This window comes from Arachis ipaensis, chromosome B4 (genome assembly GCF_059453495.1).
Source record: "Arachis ipaensis isolate K30076 ecotype BB chromosome B4, ASM5945349v1, whole genome shotgun sequence".
NCBI lineage: Eukaryota > Viridiplantae > Streptophyta > Magnoliopsida > Fabales > Fabaceae > Arachis > Arachis ipaensis.
In genome coordinates, this window is record NC_142439.1 from 47575710 (window position 1) to 47589255 (window position 13546).

Here is a 13546-nt window from a genome sequence, read left to right on the forward strand (position 1 = left end):
GTGTGGTATAATCAGTGATCAAGCATCATCTCTTCTTATGAACATTTAAACCAAGGGATTGGGAATTTGTTTGTTTTTAGAGAGCATTGGTGAGCCAAGGAATTGGGATCCAATCATATAAGATTGCCAAGCAAAATTCAATGAATGCATTGGTTGAGGAAGAGATTTACATGTTTTGATTCGGAGATTTCAATATCTCCTAAACCCAATGAATTCCCCATTTCTGATTTCCACTTTCTCTTTACATTCTGCAATTCAATTCTTGCAATCATCCCCATTCCCTTTTAATTTCAGCAATTTACATTCTGCTCTTTAATTCATGCAATTTAAGATTCAGCCATTTAATTTTCTTGTCATTTACTTTTCCCGCCAATTTTACATTCCGCAATTCTCATCTCAAATCTTGATTCCGCTCAACTAGAACACACTTCTAATCCGAATTGCTCACTCAACCAATCCTTGTGGGATTCGACCTCACTCTATTGTGAGTTTTTACTTGACGACGATAACCGGTGCACTTGCCGGAAGGAATTTTGCCGATCGTGCAATTTCCTAAATCGTAGCATAACACGTTTATGCGCATCAAGTTTATGGCGCCGTTGCCGGGGATTGGTTTTCGATTGACAATTCTCAAATTGGAAGCTAACTAGATTGAGCAATTTTCTCTTGCTTTGTTAATTCTGTTCTAAATACTTGTTGAATTTTAATTTCTGCACTTGGTTACATGCTTTCCTTCTTTATGCCTTTAAATTCATGCAACTAACTCACTGACTCACTAACTGTTTGAATTAATTCCTCAATTGAGCTGACCATACTCTTCCATTAACCAAGAGTATTTTACCTGTTTGTGTTTGAGCTGTGTTCTTGTATGACAGGTAGGAGAGGAGAGACATCAACTCCTCCATATACCGAACCGGAAAGGACCCTTCATAGACTTAGAAGGGAAGCAAGAGGGAAGAGAGTAGTGGGAGAAGAGGAATCTGAAGGAGAATCTGAGGACAATTTTGAGGAAGCTCTAGATCTCAACATGGATAGAGAAGTTCACAACCATGAGAGAGCTGATGGAAACAATGCCATTCCTGAGAGGAGGGTTCTTAGTTCATACATAAACCCAACCTCTGGGAATTGTGGTAGTAGCATCCAGAAACCACCCATTCAGGCCAACAATTTTGAGCTCAAGCCACAGCTAATATCATTGGTGGAAAATCATTGTTCCTTTGGAGGAAGTGCTAATGAAGACCCAAACCAACATCTCACAAAATTCCTGAGAATTTGTGACACTGTGAAGTCCAATGGAGTCCAGGAAGATGCCTATAAACTGCTCTTGTTCCCATTTTCACTTAGGGACAAGGCAGCTAAGTGGCTGGAATCATTCCCAAGGGGGAGTCTAACCACATGGGATGAGGTGGAAGGCAAGTTTCTGGCACGTTTCTACCCTCCACAAAAGGTCAATAGGCTTCGATCTGAGGTCCAGACTTTTAGACAACAAGATGGTGAAACTCTCTACGAGGCATGGGAGAGATTCAAGGACTTGACAAGGAAATGCCCACCAAACATGTTCCATGATTGGGTGCAATTGCACATCTTCTATGATGGGCTCTCTTATGAATCAAGGAAGGCTGTAGACCATTCATCAGGAGGTTCATTGAACAAGAAAAAGACCGTGGAAGAAGCCATTGAAGTGATCGAGACAGTGGCTGAGAATGAGTACTACTATGCATCAGAAAGGCACAACACTAAGGGAGTCATGGAGCTGAACCATGTTGATACAATTCTAGCCCAAAACAAGGTGTTTGCCAAGAAACTAGCAGAGCTTACCAGGCAATTAGAAACAAAGCAAGTGGCTGCAATACACACACAAGATCAAGAGGAAGTAGGCATTGAAGGAGGTGATTGGGATGAGGTTAACTATGTGGGAAACCAACAAAGGCAATCATATGATCCACACTCCAACACTTACAACCCAGGCTGGAGAAACCACCCAAACTTTGGGTGGGGAAACCAACAAACCCAACCACAAAACCACAAACCTTACAACCACAACCAACAAAACAATTCCACATACCAAAACTCCAACCAAAGATCATACCAAGCCACACAAAACACTTACCCCCAATCATCATATCATGGCCAAAATAATCAACATACCCAACCTAATCCGAACCAACAATTTCAAGATCAATTAAACCGGATGGAAGGAATGATGGCAACCATGAGCCAAGACATAATTGAATTGAAGAGCTTCAGGGATGATGTGAGAACTACCTTAAGAAACCATGGTGAAAAACTCAAAAGGTTGGAATCTCAAGTAGGAGAGCTATCTCAACAGGCACCCAAATCAACTGCAGTGTTCCCTAGTAACACAGAAAAGAATCCTAAGGGGGAACAAAAGAGAGTAAGATGGGAAGAGTGCAAGGCCATCACCATATTGAAGGAAGTCTCAGAAGAAGAAGGAATCAGGTCCTCACAGCAGGAACCAGAAATCTTGAAAGAAGATGTGGAAGAAGTTAAGCAGGAAAGTGGAACTGAGCAAGCCAAGGATCTGCAAAAAGGCATGATGGAAGTATACCAACCAAAAGCACCATTTCCTGAGAGGTTAGGAGGAGGTGAAAAAAGGAAAACCTATTCAAGGTTTCTAGAGACATTTAATTCTCTGCATGTCAATATTCCCTTTCTTGAGATTCTTCATCAAATGCCCACACACATCAAGTATTTAAAGGAATTGTTAAGCAAGAAAAGAGTTTTGAAGGGAGGACAAACGGTAACAATGAACAAAGAATGCAGTGCTCTCATCAAGAAGGACACACTCTCTAAGAAAACGGACCCAGGAAGTTTTCATATCCCTTGCATCATAGGGGAAACAAAAATTGACAGAGGATTCTGTGATCTAGGAGCTAGCATAAATGTGATGCCTCTAACTCTTATGAAGAGGCTACAACTGAACGAGGTGAGATCCACTGATGTAATCATACAACTGGCTGACAAAACTCAGAAGCAAGCTGAAGGGGTAGTTGAAAATGTGCTGGTGAAAGTAGGAGATTATTATTTCCCCACAGACTTTGTCATTGTGGACATGGAGGAAAGCTATTTACACCCTATCATTCTGGGCAGACCATTTCTAGCCACTACTAGAGCGCTCATAGATGTAGAACAAGGAGAACTAATTCTGAGAATACATGATGAACAGCTCATTTTCAAAGTCTTCAAACCTGCATCTGAGCCTGAACCAGAATCTGAAAAGCCTAAAGATGAGAGTAGCCATCCGTGTTTGGAGGAAAGTAATCCAGCAGCTGAGACTCTAAAACAGTCATTGGAAGGCAAACAAGAGTTGCAAGAGTTAGAGCCACAAGAATCAGTGGAAACAGATCAGAAGGATCCTCCTGACATAAAGGTCAATGAAGAAATCCTCAAGAGAAAGGGAAGAGTGATAGGGAGATTGCCAAGAGGATGGAGAAACAAGAAAATTCCCACTGAAGGTTTTTCTCCGGGAGATAAAGTGATCTCAAGTCATTATCTGCCAATCCCACCTGGCCTCAAGACCATTCCTTCCCAGCTCCCTCAAGTGTTCACAATCAAGAAAGTTCTTTCTATGGAACATTTAGAGGTCATGAATGAATCACTACCAAGTTTATTGTGTGGTATAATGCACCTGCAACCTTTCAGAGGTACATGCTCTCTATCTTCTCTGATATGGTAGAGAAATTTCTGGAAGTCTTCATGGATGACTTTTCAGTATTTGGAGACTCATTCAGCTCCTGCCTTGACCATTTAGCACTTGTTCTGAAAAGATGCCAAGAGGCCAAACTAGTTTTAAACTGGGAAAATGTCACTTTATGGTGACTGAAGGAATTGTCCTTGGGCATAAAATTTCAAACATGGGGATAGAGGTGGATCAAGCTAAAGTGGAAGTAATTGAAAAATTACCACCACCTGCTAATGTTAAGGCAATCAGAAGCTTTCTAGGGCATACAGGATTCTACAGGAGGTTTATAAAGGATTTTTCAAAAATTGCAAAACCCCTGAGCAATCTGCTAGCTCCTGACACGCCATTTGTGTTTGACACAGAGTGTCTGCAAGCATTTGAGACTCTGAAAGCTAAGTTGGTCACAGCACCAGTTATTTCTATATCAGACTGGACTTTACCATTTGAATTAATGTGTGATGCCAGTGACCACGCCATTGGTGCAGTACTGGGGCAGAGGCATGACAAGCTTCTGCATGTCATTTATTATGCTAGCCGTGTTTTAAATGATGCCCAGAAAAATTACACAACCACAGAAAAAGAATTGCTTGCAGTGGTTTATGCCATTGACAAGTTTAGATCATACTTAGTAGGATCAAAAGTGATTGTGTACACTGACCTTGCTGCTCTTAAATATCTACTCACAAAGCAGGATTCAAAACCCAGGCTCATAAGATGGGTGTTGCTTCTGCAACAGTTTGATATAGAAATAAGAGACAGAAAAGGGACAGAGAACCAAGTGGCTGATCATCTGTCCCGGATAGAACCAATAGAAGGGGAGTTTCCCCCCTCTATTGAGATCTCTGAGACCTTTCCGGATGAGCATTTGTTTGCCATTCAGGAAACACCATGGTTTGCAGATATTGCAAACTATAAAGCTGCAAGGTTCATACCCAAGGAGTACAGCAGACAACAAAAGAAAAATTAATTACTGATGCAAAGTACTACTTGTGGGATGAACCCTATCTCTTTAAGAGATGTGCAGACGGAATAATCCGTAGGTGTGTACCTAGAGAAGAAGCACAGAGGATCTTATGGCATTGCCATGGATCAAAATATGGAGGCCATTTCGGAGGTGAGCAAACAGCCACCAAGGTCCTCCAATGTGGCTTCTACTGGCCTACACTCTATAGGGATTCCCGAGAGTTTGTACGTAGCTGTGACAGTTGTCAAAGAGCTGGTAATCTGCCTCATGGTTACGCCATGCCTCAACAAGGAATCTTAGAGATTGAGTTGTTTGATGTATGGGGAATTGACTTCATGGGACCTTTCCCACAATCATACTCAAACACTTATATTCTGGTGGCAGTCGACTATGTATCAAAATGGGTAGAGGCCGTTGCCACACCCACCAATGATACTAAAACAGTGCTGAAGTTCCTCCAGAAACATATCTTCAGCAGGTTTGGTGTCCCTAGAGTACTAATCTGTGATGGGGGCACTCACTTCTGCAACAAACAGCTTTACTCTGCCATGGTCCGGTATGGGATTCACCATAAGGTGGTGACTCCATATCATCCACAGACAAATGGGCAAGCTAAAGTTTCTAACAGAGAGCTAAAAAGAATCCTGGAATGGACTGTAAGTACCTGTAGAAAGGATTGGGCAAGAAGCTTGGATGATGCTCTGTGGGCTTACAGAACAGCATTCAAGACTCCTATAGAGACCTCTCCATACCAACTTGTGTATGGTAAGGCCTGTCATCTGCCCATGGAATTGGAATATAAGGCCTACTGGGCAACCAGATTCCTAAACCTTGATGCCAAATTAGCAGGAGAAAAAAGATTGCTCCAGCTGAATGAGCTAGAGGAATTCAGATTCACTGCTTTCGAAAATGCCAAGCTTTATAAAGAGAAATCAAAAAGAGAAATAAAAAAGGTGGCATGACAGAAAGCTGTCATCTAGAGTCTTTGAACCAGGACAAAAGGTTCTATTGTTTAACTCTAGGCTCAGGCTATTCCCCGGGAAACTGAAATCCCGGTGGAGGGGACCATATGTGATTACAAGTGTATCACCATATGGTTATGTGGAGCTTCAAGACATTGATTCTGATAAAAAGTTCATTGTTAATGGACAGAGAATCAAGCACTATCTTGAAAGCAATGTTGAGCAAGAGTGCTCAAGGCTGAGGCTAGATTAAAAGCTCAGCAAGGTCCAGCTAAAGACAATAAAGAAGCGCTTGCTCGGAGGCAACCCAGCCATTAGCAAAACTTTTTCTGTTATTTTTCATTTTGTTTATTTTTAAAATATATGAGCTTAATATTAACAAGGTAAAGAATCAATTGCATAAGTCCACAGGGTTACAGAAGAATTTAGAGCACAAAACAGGAAAAAGGAGCTCACTGGCAAGAAAATGCCAGTAAGAATAGCCATCTGGGCGTTTAACGCCAGATTTACAGCATCCTAGGCGTTCAGAAAAACGTCCAGTGACAAAGGGGTTTCTGGCATTTAATGCCAGCTAGAAGCAACAGCTGGGCGTTAAACGCCCAAACCAAGCAGCAACTGGGCGTTAAACGCCCAAAACATGCAGCAGTTGGGCGTTTAACGCCAGGATTGTGGGGAGTAGGCAATTTCGTTTTCAATTCAAATTTTTTTCCTTTTTTATGTTTCAATTCATGATTTCTTGCACAAACATGTTACAAATCCTAATTTTTCAAATCCTTTTTCAAAAAAAAAATATATCAAATGTATCTTAATTCATAAACCCCTTTTCGTCTTCAAATTATTTTCAAATCCTTTTCAAAACAAATCTATCTCTTTTCCTTCTAAAATCTTTTCAACTCATCAATATCTTTTTCAAATCTTCACATCATCTTTTTCAAAATCCAGATTTATCTTTTTCAAATATCTTTTATATCTTTTCAATTTTAAATCACATCTTTTCCTATCATACTTATCTTTTCCAAATCACTTTTTCTATCATATCTTTTTGAAATAATTTTCGAAACCCACCCCCCCTTCCCTTTAAATTTTGGTTCGGCCTCTCCCCCTCTACTCCACAAGTTGCGCTTGGCTCTCCCTTTTTCCCTCTCCTTTCCTTTCTTTTGCTTTAGGACAAGCAAACCTCTATGTTTGGTGTGATTATCCATGATCACTAGACCAATACCCACTAAGATCATGGCTCCTAAGGGAAAAGAAATCGACTCAAGAGGCAAGAAAGAGAATATTCCAAAACCACTTTGGAATCAAGGGAAGTTCATAACCAAAGAACATTCACACCATTTTTACAAAATAATGATTCTAAGGTCAGTGATCCCGGAAGTTAAATTCGATCTGAAAGAAGATGAATATCCGAAGATCCAAGAGCAAATTCAAAACAGGAGCTGGGAAGTCCTAGCTAATCCTGAAACAAAGGTGGGAAGAAACATGGTTCAAGAATTCTATGCTAATCTATGGCAGACGGACAGGCAGAGGATAGCTGGAACCGCATTCTATGACTATAGAACTTTGGTCAGAGGGAAGGTTGTTCACACCCACCCTGATAAAATACGGGAGATCTTCAAGCTGCCTCAACTGCAAGATGACCCAGACTCCTTTAATAGGAGAATGATGAGATCAAACCTAGGCTTGGATAAAATTCTAGAGGATATGTGCCTCCCTGGAGCCAAGTGGACAACCAACACAAAGGGTGCCCCGAACCAACTCGAGAGGAGATCTCAAACCAGTCGCCAGAGGCTGGCTGGACTTCATTGGGCGCTCTATTCTGCCCACTAGCAACCGCTCTGAAGTCACCATCAGAAGAGCAGTGATGATTCATTGCATTATGCTGGAAAAAGAAGTGGAAGTTCATCAGCTGATTGCTTGTGAGCTTTACAAAATTGCAAACAAGAGCTCCAAAGATGCCAAATTGGCCTATCCAAGCTTAGTTTCTCTGTTATGTAAAGATGCTGGGATAAAGATGGGAGTAGATAAGTATATCTCAGTTGAGCAACCAATCACCAAAAAGTCTATGGAAGGACAACAAGTGCAGGATGACCCCATCAAGAGAAAAGAAGAGGAGTTCCTCCCGGAAATCCCTCAAATTGAATACTGGGAGCGCCTAGAAGCATCTGTCACCAAGTTGCAAAAAGCTGTGGATCAACTGAAGGAAGAACAGCAAAATCAAAACAGCATGCTCTGCAAATTGCTTAGAGAACAAGAAGAGCAAGGGCATGAACTGAAGGAATTAAAGCGTCAGAAACTATCTCTTGAAGGGCCAAGCACTCCACAGACTAAAGAGGCATCCACCTCCCAAATTCAAGGTTGTTGAGTTCTAATCTTAGCCTTAACTCTGTGATAATTGTTCTTATTTGAGTTTTACCTTAGAAGTTATATATGAGTAGTAGTAATTAGTATCTATATTCTGATTTTATCTCCAATTAAGCTATAATTTATTTTTCTCATCATCATTAAACATGAATAAAATAGAAGATTTTCTTTAGAATAAGGAGGCAACATTTTTCGAGTTTTTAATAAGAAAAAATTCTAATTATTTACATGTGGTGGCAATGCTTTTTGTCTTTTGAATGAATGCTTGAACAGTGCATATGTGATGCCAAGGCATCTTAGGCTAGTTTCACTAGCATTTTTTTGATAGTTTTAGATGTTTTATGCATTTTCTTGAGCTTAAAGTAACCAAGAATGGTTAAAAGAAGAACAAAGCAATGAACCATCCAAACAGTATGATTTTGATGCAAATTCCATGAGTTTTTAGTTATATTACTTGAATGCTATGAATGGAAGATTTCTCATGAAATTTTGCAAGACTTTGATGCAATTGTTTGGATGATTTCAGGGAAGAAGAGGCTAGGCAAGGAAGCAACAAAGTCAATAAAGGAAGCTTGAATATCACATGTTGAGTTTAAGTTCTAGTTTAAGCCTAAACTGGAGCTTAAACGCCAGAATCATGAAGGCTAAGAAATGCTGAAACTGAAGTTTAACCTCCAGTTTAACCTTAAACTGGAGGTTAAACGCCAGAATGAAAGTCTCACCAAAGAAGCATTCCACGTTTAACCTCCAGTTTAACCTTAAACTGGAGGTTAAACGCCAGAATGAGAATGCCAATCAGGAAGCATTTCCACGTTTAACCTCCAGTTTAACCTTAAACTGGAGGTTAAACGCCAGAAATGGGAAGTGCACCAGGGAGCCATTTCCACGTTTAAGCTCCAGTTTGACCTTAAACTGGAGCTTAAACGTGTTCGACCAAGTTTTCTCCTCCAGGGTTGCTTTCTCCATTTCCACGTTTAAGCTCCAGTTTAACCTTAAACTGGAGCTTAAACGTGTTCGACACCTCCAGGGCTACCTTTCTCAGCTTCCACGTTTAAGCTCCAGTTTAACCTTAAACTGGAGCTTAAACGTGTTCGACCTCCAGGATGCCTTCTTCCATTTCCACGTTTAAGCTCCAGTTTAACCTTAAACTGGAGCTTAAACGTGTTCGACCTCCAGGGCTGCCTTTTCTATCTCCACGTTTAAGCTTCAGTTTAACCTTAAACTGAAGCTTAAACGTGTTCGACTAAGTTACCCTCCAGGGCTGCCTTCTTCCATTTCCACGTTTAAGCTTCAGTTTAACCTTAAACTGAAGCTTAAACGTGCTTCCACAAAAGGCATCACTGGAAGTGTCTGGCGTTTAAGCTACAGTTTAAGCTTAAACTGCAACTTAAACGCCACTCTTGGAAAAGGTTTCTGGGCCAAAAATATTGCGGTTTAAGTTAGTCTTTGAGCACAAACATTAACTTAAACTTACTCTGGCATGAAACCCAATTGAATATCATGGTTTATGGGATTGGGCCTGAAGGATTGATGAGTCTGAAATTTCAATTTGTTGAGTCATGTATTATTATTTGATTATCACTAAGTTGGCTCAATGAATGTTACAGAATTTGGATCAGCAGCCTCATCAAGATTATGGATCATAAACCCAAAGCAAAAAGAAAGCAGGGAGAGGCCTCAAAGCCCAAGAAACATAACAGAAGCTCAATATAGAAAGTGTATAAATAGGATAGAATTTAAGTTAGGAAGGACTTTTACTTTTTCATTTGGCTAGTTTTCATATCTTTGTAATTGAATTCAGAGCTATGACTCACTAAACCCCCTTTCATTGGGTTAGGGAGCTCTATTATAATTCAATGAATCAATAATAGTTTATCTTCTTCTTCAATCTTTTCTCTTGAATTTTGTTAGAAAGCTTCTCGATCTAATTCCATTGGGTAGTTGTCTTGGGAAAGAAACTACCCATAATTGGAATCCTTCGGAACCTTGGGAAAGGAATGGAGGATTCATGCTAGAGAAGCTTTCTCACAGTGAATTGGATTAGGGTTTGGATGGATATTGTGACATGTAATCCTACCAAATTGTGGTTCATGAAACTGTGTGGTATAATCAGTGATCGAGCATCATCTCTTCTTATGAACATTTAAACCAAGGGATTGGGAATTTGTTCGTTTTTAGAGAGAATTGGTGAGCCAAGGGATTGGGATCCAATCATATAAGATTGCCAAGCAAAATTCAATGAACGCATTGGTTGAGGAAGAGATAAACATGTTTTGATTCGGAGATCTCAATATCTCCTATAACCCAATGAATTCCCCATCTCCGATTTCCACTTTCTCTTTACATTCTGCAATTACATTCATGCAATCACCCCCATTCCCTTTTAATTTCAGCAATTTAGCTTATGCTCTTTAATTAATGCAATTTAAGATTCTGCCATTTCAATTTCTTGTCATTTACTTTTCCCGCCAATTTTACATTCCGCAATTCTCATCTAAATCTTGATTCCGCTCAACTAGAACACACTTCTAATCCGAATTGCTCACTCAACCAATCCTTGTGGGATTCGACCTCACTCTATTGTGAGTTTTTACTTGACGATAACCGGTGCACTTGCCGGAAGGAATTTTGCCGATCGTGCAATTTCCTAAATCGTAGCATAACTAGTTTATGCGCATCAAGTTTATGGCGCCGTTGCCGGGGATTGGTTTTCGATTGACAATTCTCAAATTGGAAGTTAACTAGATTGAGCATTTTTTTTTTGTTTTGATTAATTCAGTACAAGTTACTTGTTGAATTTTAATTTCTGCACTCTGTTACATACTTTCTTTCTTTATGCCTTTAAATTCAAGCAACTAACTCACTGACTCACTAACTATTTGAATTAATTCCTCAACTGCTCTAACCATACTCTTCCATTAACCAAGAGTATTTCACTTGTTTGTTGCCTGTGCTGTGTTCTTGTATGACAGGTAGGAGAGGAGAGACATCAACTCCTCCATATACCGAACCAGAGAGGACCCTTCATAGACTGAGAAGGGAAGCAAGAGGGAAGAGAGTACTGGGAGAAGAGGAATCTGAAGGAGAATCTGAGGACAATTTTGAGGAAGCTTTAGATCTCAACATGGATAGAGAAATTCACAACCATGAGAGAGCTGATAGAAACAATGCCATTCCTGAGAGGAGGGTTCTTAGTTCATACATAAACCCAACCTCTGGGAATTGTGGTAGCAGCATCCAGAAACCACCCATCCAGGCCAACAATTTTGAGCTCAAACCACAGCTAATATCACTTGTGGAGAATCATTGTTCATTTGGTGGAAGTGCTAATGAAGACCCAAACCAACATCTCACAAAATTCCTGAGAATTTGTGACACTGTGAAGTCCAATGGAGTCCAGGAAGATGCCTATAAACTGCTTTTGTTCCCATTTTCACTTAGGGACAAAGCAGCTAAGTGGCTGGAATCATTCCCAAGGGGGAGTCTAACAACATGGGATGAGGTGGAAAGCAAGTTTCTGGCACGTTTCTACCCCCCACAAAAGGTCAATAGGCTTCGATCTGAGGTTCAGACATTTAGACAACAAGATGGTGAAACTCTCTACGAGGCATGGGAGAGATTCAAGGATTTGACAAGGAAATGCCCACCAGACATGTTCCATGATTGGGTGCAATTGCATATTTTCTATGATGGACTCTCTTATGAATCAAGGAAGGCTGTAGACCATTCATCAGGAGGTTCATTGAACAGGAAAAAGACTGTGGAAGAAGCCATTGAAGTGATTGAGACAGTGGCTGAGAACGAGTACTACTATGCATCAGAGAGGCACAACACTAAGGGAGTCATGGAGCTGAACCATGTGGATACAATTCTAGCCCAAAACAAGGTGTTTGCCAAGCAACTAGCAGAGCTTACCAGGCAATTAGAAACAAAGCAAGTGGCTGCAATTCACACACAAGATCAAGAGGAAGTAAGCATTGAAGGAGGTGATTGGGAAGAGGCCAACTATTGTGGGATTCTCCATCAAATGCCTACACACATCAAGTATTTAAAGGAATTGTTGAGCAAGAAAAGAGTTTTGAAGGGAGGACAAACGGTAACAATGAACAAAGAATGCAGTGCCCTCATCAAGAAGGACACAGTCTCTAAGAAAACAGACCCAGGAAGTTTTCATATTCCTTGCATCATAGGAGAAACAAAAATTGACAGAGGATTCTGTGATCTAGGAGCTAGCATAAATGTGATGCCTCTAACTCTTATGAAGAGGCTACAACTGAATGAGGTGAGATCCACTGATGTAATCATACAACTGGCTGACAAAACTCAGAAGCAAGCTGAAGGGGTGGTTGAGAATGTGCTGGTGAAAGTGGGAGATTATTACTTCCCCACAGACTTTGTCATTTTGGACATGGAGGAAAGCTACCTACACCCTATCATTCTGGGAAGACCATTTCTAGCCACTACTAGAGCGCTCATAGATGTAGAACAAGGAGAGCTAATTCTGAGAATACATGATGAACAGCTCATTTTCAAAGTTTTCAAACCTGCATCTGAGCCTGAACCAGAACCTGAAAAGCCTAAGGATGATAGTAGCCATCTGTGTTTGGAGGAAAGTAATCCAGCAGCTGAAACTCTAAAACAATCCTTGGAAGGCAAACAAGAGTTGCAAGAGTTAAAGCCACAAGAATCAATGGAAACAGATCAGAAGGATCTTCCTAGCATAAGGGTCAATGAAGAAATCCTCAAGAGAAAGGGAAGAATGATAGGGAAATTAAAGTGCATTAATTAAAGAGCATAAGCTAAATTGCTGAAATTTAAAGGGAATGGGGGTGATTGCATGAATGTAATTGCAGAATGTAAAGAGAAAGTGGAAATCGGAGATGGGGAATTCATTGGGTTATAGGAGATATTGAGATCTCCGAATCAAAACATGTTTATCTCTTCCTCAACCAATGCGTTCATTGAATTTTGCTTGGCAATCTTATATGATTGGATCCCAATCCCTTGGCTCACCAATTCTCTCTAAAAACGAACAAATTCCCAATCCCTTGGTTTAAATGTTCATAAGAAGAGATGATGCTCGATCACTGATTATACCACACAGTTTCATGAACCACAATTTGGTAGGATTACATGTCACAATATCCATCCAAACCCCAATCCAATTCACTGTGAGAAAGCTTCTCTAGCATGAATCCTCCATTCCTTTCCCAAGGTTCCGAAGGATTCCAATTATGGGTAGTTTCTTTCCCAAGACAACTACCCAATGGAATTAGATCGAGAAGCTTTCTAACAAAATTCAAGAGAAAAGATTGAAGAAGAAGATAAACTATTATTGATTCATTGAATTACAATAGAGCTCCCTAACCCAATGAAAGGGGGTTTAGTGAGTCATAGCTCTGAATTCAATTACAAAGATATGAAAACTAGCCAAATGAAAAAGTAAAAGTCCTTCCTAACTTAAATTCTATCCTATTTATACACTTTCTATATTGAGCTTCTATTATGTTTCTTGGGCTTTGAGGCCTCTCCCTGCTTTCCTTTTACTTTGGGTTT

At 40.3% G+C, this 13546-nt stretch overlaps 2 non-coding genes across 2 annotated transcripts; both read right to left on the reverse strand.

Annotated features, from left to right (window-relative positions):
* Window positions 1–1453: 1453 nt before the first annotated feature.
* On the reverse strand, window positions 1454–1557 carry LOC148567451 (small nucleolar RNA R71). The gene has a single exon (XR_015882786.1). It is a non-coding gene; the product is annotated as a small nucleolar RNA R71 (small nucleolar RNA).
* Window positions 1558–11540: 9983 nt separating this feature from the next.
* LOC148567452 (small nucleolar RNA R71) lies at window positions 11541–11644 on the reverse strand. The gene has a single exon (XR_015882766.1). It is a non-coding gene; the product is annotated as a small nucleolar RNA R71 (small nucleolar RNA).
* Between the last annotated feature and the right edge of the window lie 1902 nt (window positions 11645–13546).